Source organism: Pinus tabuliformis, chromosome 5_2, assembly GCF_031772625.1.
Source record: "Pinus tabuliformis cultivar Carrire ecotype Pingquan chromosome 5_2, CPIR1, whole genome shotgun sequence".
NCBI classification, from domain to species: Eukaryota; Viridiplantae; Streptophyta; class Pinopsida; order Pinales; family Pinaceae; genus Pinus; species Pinus tabuliformis.
Window position 1 is genome coordinate 259,497,855 of NC_142306.1, and position 19,570 is coordinate 259,517,424.

General features: G+C 38.5%; 1 pseudogene; it reads left to right on the forward strand.

Moving 5' to 3' along the window:
* Positions 1-8,237: 8,237 nt before the first annotated feature.
* LOC149158499 (uncharacterized) overlaps positions 8,238-19,570 on the forward strand; it is a 67,570-nt pseudogene continuing 56,237 nt past the window's right edge.

Here is a 19,570-nt window from a genome sequence, read left to right on the forward strand (position 1 = left end):
TTAAAGAAAATTTTCGAACGATGTCACAAGTGCGAGATATCCTTAAATCCCAATAAAAGTGTCTTTGCGGTGTTTGAGGGTAATATCTTAGGCCATATTATTTCCAAAAGTGGGATTAAGCTAGACCTAGACAGGGTCAAAGAAATAATGCAAATTCCCTTCCCAGTGAACAAAATGGCCATGCAGTTCTTCTTGGGGAAAAAAAATTTCCCCCGCAATTTCATCTCCGACTACACTCAGATTGTTAAGCTAATGCATGAGGTGGTGAAGAAGGATGCAATTTATAAATGGGATAAAAGGGAAAAGGATGTGTTTTCCTGTATTAAACAGGCTATTGTAGAATCATGCACATTGTATAACCCATACTCCAATAAATATTTTATTCTCTACACCTTTGCTTCTGACACTTCTCTCACCACTGTACTCACCCAAAATGATGATTTGAATAACTATTTCTTTCATGGTGCAAGTCTGTAAGGACCCAAAATTAACCACCCCATCGTGGATAAACAAGCTTATGTAGTATATAAGGTGGTAAAGCACTTTCAGCCCTATCTATTGAAAAATCATTGCATTATATTTGTTTTGCACCCAGTAGTTAGATCACTGCTCGTTCAACAAGAGTTGGGTGAAAGGAGAGTGAACTGGATGATTGGTTTTCAAGAATATGATCTAGAGATCAAGCCAGTTCACACAATCAAGGGCCATGGTCTTTGTTGACTAGTAGTAGAAGTAGTGAACACAAAGGAGGAAGAAGAAGATCTTTGAGGATGGGAGCAAGAAATTGAGATGTACAACATTGAGCGAGCCTCCCCCACTACTAGCACAAACTCTTTCTACGCTGATATGTACCAATACCTTGAGCATGATACCATTCCCTTCCACTTTCGACATGACAGAAGAGGGCACTCAAACTTAAAGCATTATCCTATTAGTTTGTGCATGGAAGGATTTTCATAAAGCATCACAATGGAGTATTTCTCAAGTGTTTGGAAGCACATGATTTAGAAAAGGTATTGTGTGATCTCCATGTTGGACCAGCTAGGGGACACTTTGCGGGAAACACAAAGACACATAAGGTCATGTAAGCCGACTTTTAATGGTCTAAATTATTCATAGATGCTCATGCTTACACCCATAAGTCTCTGGTCTGTCAGAGGTGTGCCAGTAAAAGCAAGAAGTCAACCGACCCATAGTAGCCCATTGTAGTGCAAGAACCTTTTCAACAGCGGGGCTTCAATATTATTGGAGAAATATTTCCACATTCATCGAAGAAACACCACTGAATTCTTATTGCACAGATTATTTCAAGCAGTAGACAAAATAAGTTCCATTAAAATAGGTGAATGATTAGGAATTCATTAGCTTTCTATAACAAAACATCATTTATAGGTTCGACATTCCTACTTCACTTGTTTTCGACAATGCAACATAATTCTCATCGCTAAGACTTTATGATTTTGTATTGGAAAATGGTATTATATTGAAACATTCAGCTAATTATTATCCATAGGGAAATGGTCTTACTAAATCCATGAATAAGAACCTAATCTGCATTATCAAAAAGAGCATATTCTTTGAGCGGTGAAACTAGCACTCTGCTTTGGTAAATTCCTTATAGGCTGATCGAGTCATGCTAAAGCCTTCCCTGAACAGCTCTCCTTACTTCCTAGTATACGGAAAAGAAGCCATCCTCCTGCCCAACATCTAATTTCCTGTCCTCCAACTCTCACAAGAATCCTAAGGCAAGTCGTGTCTATTGGCAACATAAGATGAACACCCTTGACAAGTTATAGGAAGAAAGGTTAAAAGGAGAAGAAAAATTTTCAATTCATCATAAACGTATCAAGAAGTGGTTCGACAAGAAGTCTATTGGGAAGAACAATGTTAGTGTGGGTGACATAGTCTTGAAGTGGGATAAATACCATGAGGACAAAGGAAAACACACTAAGTTTCAGTCCTTGTGGATTGTGCCATTCATAGTACACGAAAGGCATAGCGAACGAACTTACATCTTTAATCACTTGATGGGAAGATTGAATCTCTCCCTATCAATGGCCAAGACTTAAAAAATGATTTCCAATGATGATATAGGGTTGTGCCCTACGCTGTGTACATATTCTTTCCGTTCTTTTTTGCTTGAGTTTTGTTTTGTTTTCGTCTTGTGAATAAGTGTTGTGCATGTACATGTTGTGACTTCTAAGTATATGTTTGGTCGAGCTCTAAAGAGTCTCATGAAACTTCAACATTTGACTAACCTTTTTTCCATCTTCCTTGTGTTTGTTATATCTTTTGGCCAATGATGTTCTAATGGAAAATATGATCCGTCCATAAGGAGAGTTTTGGTCCAACCTAGAACCCAGGTCTATTCCAGAAACTTCATGCCTACACTCGGTCTTTATGTTTCAGTGTTTTCATGCTTATCCATATCATAGAAACAGAGGAGAAAAATCTAAACAAGAAAACCTAAATCATAGGTATCTATATGCTTCTCTGAAGGAACAACCTCTTCTTCCCTCAATAAGTTAGGATCCATCTTCCGCCCAAAATAAATAAGTGTTGATGCACAATTTTCTTTACAATCAATAAGTAAAGGTGAAAGAAGAGAAAGGATCCCTACATAGAGAGGTGAAGAAAGAACCTCCGCTAGGGTAATGTTCAGACTCGCTAGTAGCAGAGCAATGTTTGTGTTCCCGTGTGAGTCTTCCATGGCATTATTCAGGCCTACTGGCAGTGGAGCAACAACAGAGATGAAAAATTATACTTTGAAAATCTTAAGCTCGTGAAGTACACTACCCTTCCCAACTCAAAACATTGTCATATCATTGAATCTTATGTAGTGTTTAACTGAGAAGGGACAAAGGGGACCATGCATATTCAAGGAGTAAGTGGGAAGACCAAATTAATTTGCATGATGAATCTGTTATCATTCAGGTTGTTCCCAAAAGTTGTAAGAAAGGGAATACGGCTGAGGTAACCACAGACCAATATTTTAGACACAGATTCTAGCCAATCTGTATCCAGAGAGGGCTCTCTCTTTATAATTTAACTTTGTTTTGAAGTATATTAGGCTAGTTATGAAGTGCAAGGGTTTTGTTTAGAGTTTTGGTTGGAAGGACGGGGTTTCAATAGAACAATGAGGTAAAACTGAAGCATTTCAGTCCATTGGGCATGATGGAGTCAAAGAAGGATGGCTTCCTGGGTTGGGTTTCTTATCAGAGAATTTATCACAGAGCAAGGTACTCAAATATGAAACAATTTATCGGCTGAAATCTGATGGAATGGAGTCAACGGGTGAAGGGCAATTAAGAATTCTTCATCATGTTGACAGGGGGAAAATGGATGATTACTGCTAAGGAGCAGTTAAGAATTCCTTCGCTAATATTCAAGATGAAAGAACCAGAGGAAACAAGAGAAATTAAGAATTCACTGTCTATGCTAATTCTGAAGAAAACATTAATAATAACAGAGACTGAACACAGAGTGCAAACAAGCAAATTCTGGGTTATTCTTTTTCTCTATTATTTAGATCATGGGACATATATGATATAGTAAACACAGAAACTGTAAGACACAAGTTAGAAGGTACTTATTGATCCATAAAACGATTCAAAAATTTTGCAACATGGTCCTTAGCATCAATTCTTCATCCAGTGAGCTAGACAAAATGGTTCCAACAACCTTTTTATTTCCAAAATTGTTCAGTATTACAGTCAGAACTATGAACATCTACCACCAACCAACCCAAATACTTCGTCTGGGGGGGTATTTAAACAAAATGTTAAGATATTATCCAAAATATCTGATAGAAATGATATCTGCTGACAATTAATGCTTCTTTTACATGGATAGAGACAGATAGTCTCGAAAACAGGGAGACAATAAATAGATGCAATAAATTCATGTTGCGCTGGTTGATCCGAATTTATGATATGCACTGGAGGTAGGTGCTGCAAGTCGGTTCCCAACTATCTTCTACTGATACTTTGTGCTGATTTTCTTGCTTTGGCTGAACTTCCTTAACTCTGATGTGATGCGCTTTGACCCGCAGGACCGTGATTATTTTTTGTTCTGCGCATTGTAAAAGATGGTGCAAAATTTTGATTTGACCAAAGATAAGCTTACAGGATCTCTAGCATGCTATGCCACCACTCTGGTCCTAGTATTTTATGTCTCTGCAACTTTCTTAAAGTCTCGTTAGTCTCTGTGTACCTGTAGAAGTTAGGAGGGATGGTGAATAGATGCTTCACCTCATGCTCTACATAGAATAGATTTTCGAGGCTGCCATAAAGGGACTCGCCAGATGGAAGTGCTTTTTCTCCTGAAGTACTTGAAGATGCATTAGCTTGATTGATAGCATATGTATTTAATTTATGTACATAGTCCTTGTGCTTCATCAAACAATCATTATCTCCCAAAGGACTTGGCAAACCTTTTTGGTGTAGGACTGTAAATTTTTCTGTGAAAGAATCAATTTCTCCCTGCATGTCCTGGCATCTTCTGTCCAAGTTTTGCATTAGAGTTCTCATGGTTAGAACTCTCTTGATTTCCAGAATGGTACCTGTTCTGTCTCTGATATCTAGTGCTTCCAATTCTTCACTGGTCTTGTTATTCAAAAAATGTATTAGCCTGTTAGCTTGTTCAGGCATCTATCCCAATAAGGCTATTGTTTTCTGAATTTCTACTTGGGCTACTCTTATCAGATCAATCTATTCATAAATGGTTTGAATAGACCTCCATACATCACTAAGGGATTGAGTGATGTTGGTCCACAAAATTCCTCTGATTTCTGCCAGAGGCTTATGTAGAGAGAGATCCTTTTCTAAGGCTCTTACCTTGTTTTCCAATGCTTTGACCTCCCTTGTTTTCTCTGCCACACTCATCTTGGATTTATCATAGCTTTGCTCCACTTTTGCTAGTTTTTCTTTGACTTGCTTCAATTCAGACACTTGGAGTTTCAACAACTCCATGGCTTTGATTAATTGCTCTGTGGTCATAGTTGTGCTGCTGCCTGGTGCTGTTGCTGCTGAGGTACCTGTGGTAATTTCTGTTGTAGGTGTTGGGACAGTGGGAGGCACTGCTGTTATGACTGTGGGAGAGGTAGTTGTGACTGTTGGAGCTACTTCAGGTGGCTGGGAGGTCGACTCTCCCTGCTTTTCTTGTAGTGATTTCTCCAATTCCTGCTCTTTCTCACCCAATCTATCGTTCAATATCATGAGCAGGTCCATCATGTCCTCTTTGGACTTCTGCTAAACAATATATGCTATCTGTGGATGCATAGAAGGAGGCATTTTGAGCTATTTTCTGAGGGCAGAAATGTCCTCTTCCTTTTTCCTTATTAGTGCTTTTATGCATTTGGCATCTGTGGGATCATGTCCCAGTTCAATGATAATATCCTCCAAGGATTTTATCCTATTGTCCTTTGCTAAAGAAGAAGCTTTCTCTAAGTCTAATTGAGCAGAGGTGTTCTCCAATGAGTTTTACAATTTATGAGCCAACATTGCTTTATCGGCCAGTGTGGAATACACCATCTCTCCAATCTGTTTGTGCAGCTCAATCTGGTCTATTGGATGAAAGTCTTTGGTGAAGGCCTCCAGATTTTTCCTGATATAATCAGCTGCAGATTGTGGTTGCTGCACTTTGGGCTTGAAATAGCTCATGATCATTTTTCCCTCCTTTATGTCATATGCTGACATTAATCTTTGTTGTTTTGTGGGGGCCATTTTAAGATATTGATTATAAATTTGCAGCCTTAATGGATCATTTCTAGCCTTTATCTATGTGAATGTTCTTTTGATATTAGAGGTATGCTTACTTGGTGGCCTAGTGGATGAAACTTCCACACTATACCGCCTTTCCAGCTCTTGCCTGTGTGAGCTGGTTGATGTGTCTATCACTGGGGAGGTCTGTGGGCTGGTTGCCCTCTCACCTCTTAGGCTTTCTATAGTTTCTTAAATGGTTTCCTCTTCAGATAGAGGATTTAGTCTTTGCCTTTCTGCACTCGGCTGTTCTGCAGGTCCATTGATGGGTGTGGCCTCTTCTCTGTCCCTTTTCTTGCCTTCTTCCTCATTTAGAGGAGTCTGTAGTGCAGGAATCTCTACTGCTTTGGTCTGTACTGGAGGAATTTGCTTCTGCTAGTCAGTTATTGTTCGCTGCTCTGTGCCTGCCACTTCCTTACCCTTAGAAGAGCTTGAAACTGGTGTGTTAGTTTCTTGTATAGGTTGCTGTGAAGTTCCAGCAGAAGATGTACCCACTCCAACTTGCTGAGGCAGTTTGAAATATACTTGTCCAAAAGAGTCTAGGTCAAGGGTTTTTTCTAAATCTTTAGTAGCTTGTTCCATATTTTCTTGACGAGTAAGTTCTTCTACTAATGTACCCTCTACCTACTCATCCTGATTAGCATATTGTTCTACTTCAGGGATCCTCTGATGTAGGTAAGTTGACAGCCGGTTTCTTACTTTTTTGTCACTTATAAAGCTATTTGGGTCATATGGCACCCACTAGAAGCTTTTCTTCAATTTAAGGTCTTCCCCTAAAATCTTTTTAGCATCTTCCCATGCTTCCCTCTTGTTAATGATAAAAGGGCCTAATTGGTTTCTTATTCTTAGCTGAACCTTCTTCTTTACATTGCAAAAGTGAGTTAAATCTGCATTGATAAGTTGCCTGAAATACTCCAGTGCAAATATTCTCATGGGCACATATTTGGGCAGCTTATAAGGGCACAGCTCACAACCATATATCCTGATTTCAGTGTGATCCTGGTAGAAGTACCAGTCACCTATCCTGTAGTTTTTGGAGAGCTGTAAAATCTTCTTTATGTCACCAGAGAGCCTAGGAGGAGAATCTCCTATCACTAGAGTGGAGGTTGGATGTATAAACAAGTCAATGAATTCACAGTGGGTATAAGGGGATTCACCAATTCTGTGGAAGACAGAGGTCCAAAAGATTACAGACCTCCTCTCTCCTTTGGAATCCAATTTCCTGATGGGAAATATAAAACTGTTTGGGTGATAATACAACAACAGATGGTATATGAAAGTTGTGTATTTAAACACTCCTTCGCTTTCCAAATTCATAAATTGAGCATGGATTTTGTTAGCAATGAAAGAGGCATAGTCATATTTAATAGCAGGGGGCTGTCTTGGAGTAAAGGTGGATAACATAACCAAGACCATTTCATCCATATATTCACTGGACCTAAATCCCAAGATCACTGATATCATGTCAAGAATAATTCTTCCTGTCTCATTGAACGAGACATATAAATAAGGAGGTGGGCCTTGGGGCTGGCATTCTGGTTTCATGAATAACTTAGCAATCCGGGTTATTTCTGCACTGGACAGTTGGGAGCCTTGCTCAAGCAGAAATCCCATGGAAAGAGGAGCAAGAGGCTGAACTGGATGAAAGTGTAGCATCTCATTGATAGACTCAACAGTTATGTAAAAGAGAATAGTTTGTGATGGAGTCATGACTGCTTTACTGATAGGGTCATAATTGGCACAGTAGTGGCGAATAATATCTAGGAATATATTGACTGAGGGAAGGTAATGCCTGGGGAGATTGGATTCCCATATTCCATAGATATCAGAGTTGTTTAGATGACTGTTTCTGATTAAGCAAAAAGTATGAAGATGATTTTGGCAACCAATCAAGTCTTTTATTTGGAAATCTCGGCCAGCCAAGGGTAAATGATGCTGGTCTGTATGAGGTGCATTGAGGGGTGCTACATTGAGGGCCATAGGGGCTTCCATTGTTTAGTTCTCTGTGTTTTTAACTTGAGGTCAAGTTTCTGTGGGAAAAATGGGCAAACGAACAATTCTAGATGGGTTGGTATGGCAATTATGGACTGCTTCAACTTGAATTTGGCTCCTATAGGTATTATTTGCAGAGGAAAACAAAAAATACACGTTTGGGAGGTAGGATGGGGTAAATACCCCTGTTTGGAGGCGAACGAGTGTAATTTGCAGGTTGACTGATGAGTTGAGGAGCAGAATGCTGGTCTTTGCTTAGTCAGGTGGCGGACTGGAGCTTCTGCAGTTGTTTGGATGTAATTTTCATGCAACAGTCTCGCGAAAACAACGAATAACAATGGACGAAGATGGCAACTTTACGAGTTTTTTAACAAAGATTGGCTTTGTGGGGCCTTTTGGTGCTTTTCAGTCAGATGACGTCATCGGGAGGTGACGTTTTGTTACGACGTGGGGTACCGATGCTGATGTGGAGGTGATGTGGCAATGATGTCAGCGGGCGAGGTCAGTGGGAGGGCGGTAAGCGGTATTGGCCCGCACCGCTTATGCGCTAAAGTGGTTTCTGGTGGAGGGGTCGTGAGCATGGCGGGAGGGCGCCGCGTGTCCCAGGTACGACAGTAATACTGCCGGCTCCCCGGGCGGTAAACATCGGTGGGGAAAGGCCTCGCGATATGATCGTGAGCCGTCCGATCAACGGGCCCAGATCCAATGGTTGGCGGTATGTCGGAGATGGGTCAGGGCTATGGCGCGGGACCCATATATTTAAATAATGATTTTTAACCATATCGGGGCGGGTTTGATTGGTTGTCGGGGGGATTAAACTGTTAATTAACCAGATGTTAATTAACTTTTACAATTGCGCGCGGGGAGGGTTATTTGCAAGGTTTCAGATAAACCTTGAATCCCATCATTTATATAGTGCTATGGTTATAAATTAACCAGGGGCGGGATATTAATTAATATATATATATTTTTTGGGAATTTTCCATATGTTTACATAATATGGGGGAAAGGGAATTTGTAAGGGATTTATATAATAATGTTAGCAGTTAATATGGGTTTATGAAGAAAAGGCGCTAAGTTATAAAGTTTGATAACTTAGGCTGAGGGAACAAGAGGATTTTTATTGAAGAAATGTGGATTCTTGTCTAAAGCAAGAATGTTATTTTACTCAGGTTTTTTCATGAAATGGGGTGATTTAGGAGTATTGAGCAAATCTCAATCTCCTTGGGGGGAGGTTAGTAAGTGATTTTGGGAGAAGTGTGAGGGGAAGTTAGTCATGCATCACTTCATTTGTAGCCAAACCATTGCCATAGTACTTATGATATCAACAAGATGAACACCTTTTGAAGGACAAAATTGATCATAAGATTGCTTCCGCAACACCAAAACTACCTACCCAGCCTATTACCTAACATTTTTTCTTCCTCTTACATGGGTGCACTTGGACTAGCAAACCCTTACAATTTTTCTTTTCTTTTCATGGGAATCCTATCTAAGTCTGCCCTTATTTATTCAAAGGGCTCAGATTTGATTGTTGAGCTCCTTTGCTTCTCTACCTAACTATTTATCTGCCCAGATTGAACTGTTTGGACATATTTTATTCTCTATTTCTAAAACAAGAAATTCAAACATGAACTGGCTAAGATTAAGTTGTTTGGCCATCCATCAACTGTGGCCAGAGTCAACTAACTGCACACAATGAGATTTTTTGCAAAAATAGACTAGTAGTGGCATTTTGGACTAGCACACTTTCATGGTCTTCTTTATTTGGGGTTCATTTCTTTCTTTTTTGACCATTTCATTCTTTTTGCCCTTCGATCTTTCTTTTAGGGCATACCCTCTTTACATTTTTTAAGTTTTTTGTTTTTTTCAAAATATGGTACCTTTGTAGCAGGGAAAGGATGAACATATTAGGGACTTTAACCAGTCAATCATGAAATATGACACCTATTGGTATAGGAGCATAACACTGGCTCCACTTGGGGATGGCTTTTCCTGGTGAAAAGTCAAGAACAACAGGTTAGATGGCCTTATGTACAATCCTTGCTGCATTCTGAAATTTTCCTTTGCTGTAAATAAACAAACTGTACAGAGGACCATGTAAAATATACACCTCTCTCATGAGCTGATCCAAACAATTGCACCTCTATTTTGGATAATTTGTCTAACTGTTTGTTCTCATATTTTGACTTCTTTTTCAATTAGGGGGAGGAGTACAGGGTTGACCCTTCTGAGTTTTTGCTTGAAAGGTTTTTGATTTTTGTTGGGACTCAGAAATGTCATATTTTCATCTACCTTTTTCTTCACTATTCCTTACATTTCATCATCCCATTAACCTTTTATCATACCATTTTCATAAATACATTTGGGTTTCACCTTCTTATTTTCCATTTTATTCATTTTTGTATTACAAGTGAATTTATGATTAAATATTAGAAAATATACATATTTTTATATATCTCAAGAATATGTGAGTTTTGTGATGTGTAGGAAATATGTGAAGAATTAATTCCAAGAGACTTATCCATATCTCCTCCACTATATTAAGGAGATAATTATGCAAGTCTATTCCTAAGGAGAAAATCATGGAGGATTTGGTTGGCATATCTTATCCAATTCCTAAGGAGAAGATCATGGAGGATTTGGTTGGCATATCTTATCCAAGATATGTGAGAGATTTGTGGAGGATTCAAAGGGATCATATTTTGTAATAATGGGAAAGTAGTTAAAAATGGTTGCGAGATTTATGGAACTAAAGAGAGATTAGTGGATGATCATTATGAGTTTGTTACTCATCCCATTGTATAAATAGGAGTACAATCTCCTCCATTTGTAGTCTGGAAGTTTTTGTCATCTTAGAATTTTGGAGTATGTAATCTTAGAAGCTTAGAGTTGTAATCTTAGAGTTGGTTTGTAATGGAGATTTTGAAATAAAGGATCATACTTCAATTTTGCTTCTACATCTGAGTCTCCATTGAAGTGGTGTGCTTGTGGAGTTATGGAGGGCCCCCATGGCCTCACTTGCATGCTTATTTGTTTATAATTTACTTTATGTTTTTGTTTGATTTCAACTTTCAAGTTTTATTAAATGTTCTAATATTGGAAGGATCTTATTTGAAAGTGTTTTTGTAAAAGAACCATAAGATCTCATACAATGATTAGATCTAGGTTTACTTCATTTCCGCTTTTAAGTTTTAGTTTGATGATCTAATTTTGGAAGAGATCTTGTAGAATATGTTATTGTAAGAGAATCATAGATCTCAAACAAGTGTTAGATCTAGGCTTGATTAGTTATTGAAAGATATCTTAATGAATATGTTCTTGTAAGGGGACTTTAAGATCTTGGACAAATTAGGAATATTTCTAGATCTATATATTTTAGATAAGCACTTCTAAGTTTACCTTCCCAGGTTGACATTAAATTAAACTCTAATTTGCATCCGCATTTTAGACCACACAATTTTATTTGAGAGGTATTGTATTTTGAATCACAGAAGTGTCATAGGATTTGAGATCTTCATAGCTCCATGCAAAGACATCCTGGAATTCCTTGAACAGTTCAACATATTTAAGCTTTTGGTCAGGAGGCAAAGTTTTGGACAATTTTATCATTTTAGGATTCTGTTCAGTCCCTATGTTACAGTCTTCAATCTCTGCGTTTAAAGGCTGCATTTTGGGTTTCCTTGGGATATCATTAGAATCCAAAATGTCTTCCAGAGGAGTTAATCCTGTGGGTAAAAAGTTGTCCTTTAAATCAATAACTTCATATTCTCCTCCAATAGTTTCATCAAAGTCTATTTTTTTAAGATTTTGCAACTCTTCGTTGGTAAATTTTGTTGCATGTAATATTTGAGTTGTTGTTTCAGCTGAAATGTGTGTTTCAATTTTGTCTATTTGATCAACTTCACAAATGGTGCCTGTGTCTATATTAGTGCTAGAAAATTCTTCTTTTAAGGTCAGGAAATTATTAATCTGAGTGTCATTGTCAAACACTTGCCAGTTTTTTACATTGTCAGGTATAGTTGGCCTGTGTTTAATCTCAGCTGTAAAATGATGATTAGGCTCAAATGGCAGTTTACAAGTGCTGGCAAATGTTGCCAAACTGTGAGCATGCAAATTGTGTTTCCTTGGAATTTTGGCAAGCTGAGTTTCTAGAAAGGTATTGAGTATTTCAATTGCTGCCCCTCTATAAGACCTTAATCTAAGATCATTTGTGAGGAAGTTTCCTTTCATTTGTTGAATAACTAAATCAGAGTCTCCCAAAATTGATACCCTAACTGCCCCTAGACTTTTGATCAATTTGAGTCCTAGCAAGAGGGCTTCATATTCAACCATGTTATTAGTGCATCTAAAATTCAACATGTATGCATGTCCTTCAGCATGATCATTTTCCATATTATGTATCCAAATTCCTGCTCTTGCTCCTAGTTTATTAACTAATCCATCAAACTCTAAATACCACAGGATTTCATGATTACAGCTAGTATCAGGGGTCTTAGCAACTTGCTTACTAGGGAGATTTAGATTTTCAATTTCATGTGGTTTCCCTTGTGTGTCTGATATACCAATTATTTCAGAAATTCCTTGGGTTTGAGCACTAGGTTGTTCGTTTATGATTTTTTCTTGTGCTAATGCTAAAACATTGTCATTAATTGAAGGGTGAATTTCAGCATTGTATAGGATGAAGGAGTCCATATCAGAATGCATGGAATAGATGGGAAAATTCTGAGGTTTCTCCTGGCTGCTCACCACGTATTTCATCAAAGTTTCTCGGTACAATCTCTTTGGTTGGCCAAATACTGAAATGGTATCATAGGACATGTCCAATTGTAAGGATCCTTGGAGCTTTGCACCCCAAGATCTAGACAGCAACATGCCATATTTTGGTTGAATATCAGCTACCACTACATCCATTAAAATTGTCTTGGCTGGGTATTGAACTAATGATACACATAAATCTTTGATCAATCCTAGACATCTGACCTGGCTTGAATAAAAAAAGAACAAGTCTTTGTATGGCATGGTGATATCTAGGTCCAACTTTTCCATTACAGATTTGGGCATTAAATTATGGGAAGCTCCAGAGTCAAACATTGCATTGTGCAGTATTTTGTCATGAATGTTTAGACTTACATAGAAAGACTTACATAGAAAGGAGGAACCCTTCCATCTACTGATTTGTCAATTACTTTAGGGCCAAAAATTAATTCCGGTTGGTCATCAAGGACATTTAATGCATCTTTGTTTTCTGAAATTTGAAGGGATCTGCTGATTTGTTTTCCATAGACATCATGTTTAGCCAATTCTGAAAATGGAATTGCTATCTTTAATTTGCCTATTTTGGTCTCAAGGTTGAAAGGATTTTCTGTTTGAATTTTTTCATTCCAGGCAGTGAGATTTTCTTTTTCAGCTGTGTTTTCAATGTGTTTTCCTTTATCAGGAGTAGTGTTATGGGCTGAAGCTGCTTGTATGTCAATTTTTGTAGGTTCTCCCGCAATTTCTTTGGAAGAAACGGAAGATGAAAACTGTTTATTAGGTTGTTGATTATCTGAAACATCTTCAACTGTTGGACTGTTTGGGTTAGGTATTTCTTTGGGAGGAGTTTGTACATGAGGGTTCTTGATTTTAGCTTTGGTAGGTTGCTTAGTTTCTTTCTGTTTATTGTCATCAGGGACATCTATTCTCCTGCTTCTCAAATTATATTGCTTGTGAACTTCATAGATGGTTGTGTCATATCCCTCCCTAAAATCGAATGATTCACCTAATTGGATTTGGAACTAATTAAGAGTGTGAGCCTCTTGGTCTTCTTGGGTTAAGAAACTTTGCTGTTTACTATTAAGCCCCATTAAGTTAATTTGAGTGTCTTCTATTGGTTCACTAGAAGTTGAAGCTTTAGCATAGTTTTCTTGGAATGGAGGTCTAATGTTTTGGTCTAGGCCAACCTTTCCAATATTGGGATTCTGATTTTTTCTGAAATTTGGGTTTCTTCCAGTGTTGTTCGATTGACCATCCCAAGGGGATTTTCTCTCAATTGTTTCTATTCTATCACCAAGTCTGTCCATTCCTTTAACGATAGCATCTAATTTTTGCTCAAATTCAGAAGGTTCTTCTTTGATTGGTATCCTCCTCTCAGCTCTAGCTTGAGCTCGTTTGGAAATCAGGTTGGCCTCAACATTGAAAACTATACTCTACATGTATTCTAGGCTTCGAACAACTCTTTCCCTAAGCTGGTATGCCATGTCAGAGTCAAATGCATTAGGAAATTTGATCAAGGCCAAGTCTGGTGGAGGTTTGAGATTCTGAGGAATAGCATTGTATACATTGTTAAATCTGGTGCAGTAATTCTGAACAGTTTCTTGTGGACCTCTCTTTAAGTTTTCGTATTCTGATAAAGTGTGGAGAGGATCTTTTTTCTTTTCCCATCTATTTAAGAAGGTCTGATAAAGAGCTTCAAGATCATTGATAATGTTTGCAGGGAGTGCTCTAAACCAGGTTCTAACATCTCCAGTTAAGCTTTGGACAAAGACTTTCATTCTTACATTATCATCATCAATCTCATAGTTTTCAAAATAATCCATCATGTTCTTGGTGTGTTGTTGAGCTGTGTAAGTGCCAGTACCATCAAAATAGGTGATCTTTCTTTGATAATCTTGAGGCATAGCCCCCAGATTTGCAGGTAATTACAGGGGAGCATATCGGTTTGCCATATTTGTAGAGATAAGTGTAACAACTGGGAGAACAGGGATACCAGTTGAAATATGTGTTGTGGATGGGGGAGTAGAAAAGATGGTTTGAAGTGCTGATGGTAAACTAGGAGAAGCAACAGTGATGGCAGAAAGGACTGGTGCTTTTCCAGGAGTAAGCTCAGATTGGATAAGGTTCTGCTGGCTTCTAATGTTCCTAGGAATCAGATTAGGGTTTTGAAACACAGGTTGGGGATTTGGATCTGGATTTGATCTAGTGTAATGAATATTCTTCTTTGGAGCCAACTTCTGAATATATTTTGGTTTTTATTGAAATATTTGAAGGATACAACTTTAACAGTGTCTTGTAGGAAGTCTTTCAAATATGGGAGATTTGAATTTTCCTAAAGATCTATTGAAACAGGTAACTGATCAAGTATTTGAGACAACTGTTCAAAGCCTAAAACTAGACTGGAGATAGACCGAAGTAACTTTTATTTATTCCTGCAATTGCATAGAAAAACCAGTTTCAAAGGCTACTTGGCCAACTTCAGGCTCCATCTGTAGCTTTAAAAATTAAACAACAGTAACAAACAATTATTCTGATCCCTAGTGGAGTTGGCAATGATGTTATCACTCAAGTTGTTCCCAAAAGTTGTAAGAAAGGGAATACGGCCGAGGTAACAACAGACCAATCTTTTAGACACAGATTCTAGCCAATCTGTATCCAAAGAGGGCTCTCTCTTTATAATTTAGCTTTGTTTTGAAGTATATTAGGCTAGTTATAAAGTGCAAGGGTTTTGTTTAGAGTTTTGGTTGGAAAGACGGGGTTTCAATAGAACAGTGAGGTAAAATTGAAGCATTTCAGTCCATTGGGCATGATGGAGTCGAAGAAGGATGGCTTCCTAGGTTGGGTTTCTTATCAGAGAATTTATCACAGAGCAAGGTACTCAAATATGGAACAATTTATAGGCTGAAATATGATGGAATGGAGTTAATGGGTGAAGGGAAATTAAGAATCCTTCATCATGTTGACAGGGGGAAACATTAAGAATAACAGCAATTAAGAATTCCTTAGCTAATATTCAAGATGAAAGAACCAGGGGAAACATGAGCAATTAAGAATTCACTGTCTATGCTAATTCTGAAGAAAACATTAATAATAACAGAGACTGAACACAGAGTGCAAACAAGCAAATTCTGGGTTATTCTTTTTCTCTATTATTTAGATCATGGGACATATATGATATAGTAAACATACAAACTGTAAGACACAAGTTAGAAGGTACTTATTGATCCATAAAACGATTCAAAAATTTTGCAACATGGTCCTTAGCATCAATTCTTCATCCAGTGAGCTAGACAAAATGGTTCCAACAACCTTTTTATTTCCAAAATTGTTCAGTATTACAGTCAGAACTATGAACATCCACCACCAACCAACCCCAAATACTTCGTCTAGGGGGGGGTATTTATACAAAATGTTAAGATATTATGAAAAATATCTGATAGAAACAATCTTTGTTGACAATTAATACTTCTTTTACATGGATAGAGACAGATAGTCTCAAAAATAGGGAGACAATAAATAGATGCAATAAATTCATGCCACACTGGTTGCTCCGAATTTATGAGATGTACTGGAGGTAGGTGCTGCAAGTCGGTTCCCAGCTGTCTTCTACTGATCCTCTGTGCTAATTTTCTTTCTTTGGCCGAACTTCCTTAACTCTGATGTGAAGTGCTTTGACCCACAGGATCGTGATTATTTTCTGTTCTACACATTCTAACAAATGGTGCACAATTTTTATTTGACCAAAGATAAGCTTACAGGATCTCTAACATGCTCTGCCACCACTCTGGTCCCAGTATTTTATGTCTCTGCAGCTTTCTTAAAGTCTCTTCAGTCTCTATGTACCTGTAGAAGTTAGGAGGGATGGTGAACAGATGCTTCACCTCATGCTCTACATAGAATAGATTTTCCAGGTTGTCATAAAGGGACTGGCCAGATGGAAGTGATTTTTCTCCTGAAGTACTTGAAGATGCATTAGCTTGATTGATAGCATATGTATTTAATTTATGTACATAGTCCTTGTGCTTCATCAAACGATCATTATCTCCCAAAGGACTTGGCAAACCTTTTTGGTGCAGGATTGTAAATTTTTCTGTGAAAGAATCAATTTCTCCCTGCACATCCTGGCATCTTTTGTCCAAGTTTTGCATTATAGTTCTCATGGTTCGAACTCTCTTGATGTCTAGAATGGTACCTGTTTTGTCTCTAATATCTAGTGCTTCCAGTTCTTCACTGGTCTTGTTATTCAAAAAATGTATTATCCTGTTACCTTGTTCAGGGATCTGACCCAATAAGGCTCTTGTTTTCTGAATTTCTACTTGGGCTACTCTTATCAGATTAATCTGTTCATAAATGGTTTGAATAGACCTCCATACATCAATAAGGGATTGAGTGATGTTGGTCCACAAAATTCCTCTGATTTCTGCCAGAGGCTTATGCAGAGAGAGATCCTTTTCTAAGGCTCTTACCTTGTTTTCCAATGATTTGACCTCCCTTGTTTTCTCTTCCACAACCATCTTGGATTTATCATAGCTTTGCTCCACTTTTGCCAGTTTTTCTTTGATTTGCTTCAATTCAGACACTTGGAGTTTCAACTCCTCCATGGCTTTGATTAATTGCTCTGTGATCATAGTTGTGCTCCTACCTGGTGCTGTTGTTACTGAGGTACCTGTGGTAATTTCTGCTGTAGGTGCCGGGACAATGGGAGGCATTGCTATTATGACTGTGGGAGGGGCAGTTGTGACTGTTGGAGCTACTTCAGGTGGCTGGGAGGTCGACTCTCCCTGCTTTTCTTGTAGTGCTTTCTCCAATGCCTGCTATGTCTCATCCAATCTCTCGTTCAATCTCATGAGCAAGTCCATCATGTCCTCTTCGGACTTCTGTTGAACAACATTTGCTATCTGTGGGTGCATAGAAGGAGGCATTTTGAGCTGTTTTCTGAGGGCATTAATGTCCTCTTCCTTTTTCCTTATTAGTGCTTTTATGCCTTTGGCATCTTTGGGATCATGTCCCAGTTCAATGATAATATCCTCCAAGGATTTTATCCTGTTTTCCTTTGCTAGAGAAGAAGCTTTCTCTAAGTCTAATTGAGGTGTTCTCCAATGAGTTTTGCAATTAATGAGCCAACATTGCTTTATCGGCCAGTGTGGAATACACCATCCCTCTAGTCTGTTTGTGCAGCTCAATCTGGTCTATTGGATGAATGTCTTTGGCGAAGACCTCCAGATTTGTCCTGATATAATTAGTTGTTGATTGTGGTTTCTGCACTTTGGGCTTGAAATAGATCATGATCATTTTGCCCTCCTTTATGTCATACGCTGACATTAATCTTTGTTGTTTTGTGGGGGCCATTTTAAGATATTGATTATAAATTTGTAGCCTCAATGGATCATTTCTAGCCTTTATCTCTGTGAATGTTCTTTTGATATCAGAGGTTTGCTTACTTGGTGGCCTAGTGGATGAAATTTCCACACTATGCTGCCTTTCCAGCTCTTGCCTGTGTGAGCTGGTTGATGTTTCTATCACTGGGGAGGTCTGTGCGCTGGTTGCCCTCTCACCTCTTAGGCTTTCTATGGTTTCCTCTTCAGATAAAGGATTTAGTCTTTGCCTTTTTGCACCCGACTATTCTGCAGGTCCACTGATGGGTGTGGCCTCTTCTCTGTCCCTTTTCTTGCCTTTTTCGTCATTTAGAGGAGTCTATAGTGCAGGAATCTCTGCTGCTTTGGTCTGTAGTGGAGGAATTTTCTCCTTCTGGTCAGTCATTGTTCGCTGCTTTCTGCCTGCCACTTCCTTGCCCTTAGAAGAGCCTGAAACTGGTGTGCTAGTTTCTTGTATAGGTTGCTGTGAAGTTCCAGCAGAAGATGTACCCACTCCGGCTTGCTGAGGTAGTTTGAAAGATACCTGTCCAAAAGAGTCTAGGTCAAGGGTTTTTTCTAAATCTTTCATAGCTTGTTCCATCTTTTCTTGCCGAGTAAGTTCTTCTACTAATGTACCCTCTACCCACTCATCCTAATCAGCATATTGTTCTACTTTAGGGATCCTATGATGTAGGTAAGTTGACAACCGGTTCCTTACTTTTCTGTCACTTATAAAGCTATTTGGGTCATATGGCACCCACCATAAGCTTTTCTTCAATTTAAGGTCTTCCCCTAAAATCTTATCAGCATCTTCCCATGCTTCCCTCTTGTTAATGATAAAAGGGCATTGATAAGTTGCCTGAAATACTCTAGTGCAAATAGTCTCATGGGCACATATTTGGGCAGCTTATAAGGGCACAGCTCAGAGCCATATATCCTGATTTCAGTGTGATCTTGGTAGAAGTACCAGTCACCTATCCTATAGTTTTTGGAGAGCTGTAAAATATTCTTTATGTCACCAGAGAGCCTAGGAAGAGAAGCTCCTATCACTAGAGTGGAGGCTCGATATATAAACAAGTCAATGAATTCACAGTAGGTATAAGGGGATTCACCAATTCTATAGAAGACAGAGGTCCAAAAGATTACAGATCTCCTCTCTCCTTTGGAATCCAATTTCCTGATGGGTAATATAAAACTGTCTGGGTGTTAATACAACAGCAGATGGTAAATGAAAGTTGTGTATTTAAAAACTCCTTCTCTTTCAAAATTCATAAATTGAGCATGGATTTTGTCAACAATGAAAGAGGCATAGTCATATTTAATAGCGGGGGGTTGTCGTGGAGTAAAGGTGGATAACAGAATCAAGACCATCTCATCCACATATTCACTGGACCTAAATCCCAAGATCACTGATATCATGTCAAGAATAATTCTTCCAGTCTCATTGAATGAGACATATAAATAAGGAGGTGGGCCTTGGGGCTGGCATTCTGGTTTCATGAATAACTTAGCAATCCAGGTTATTTTTGCACTGGACAGTTGGGAGCCTTGCTCAAGCAGAAATCCCATGGAAAGAGGAGCAAGAGGCTGAACTGGATGAAAGTGTAGCATCTCATTGATAGACTCAGCAGTTATGTAAAAGAGAACAGTTTGTGATGGAGTCATAACTGCTTTACTGACAGGGTCATAATTGGCACAGTAGTGGCGAAT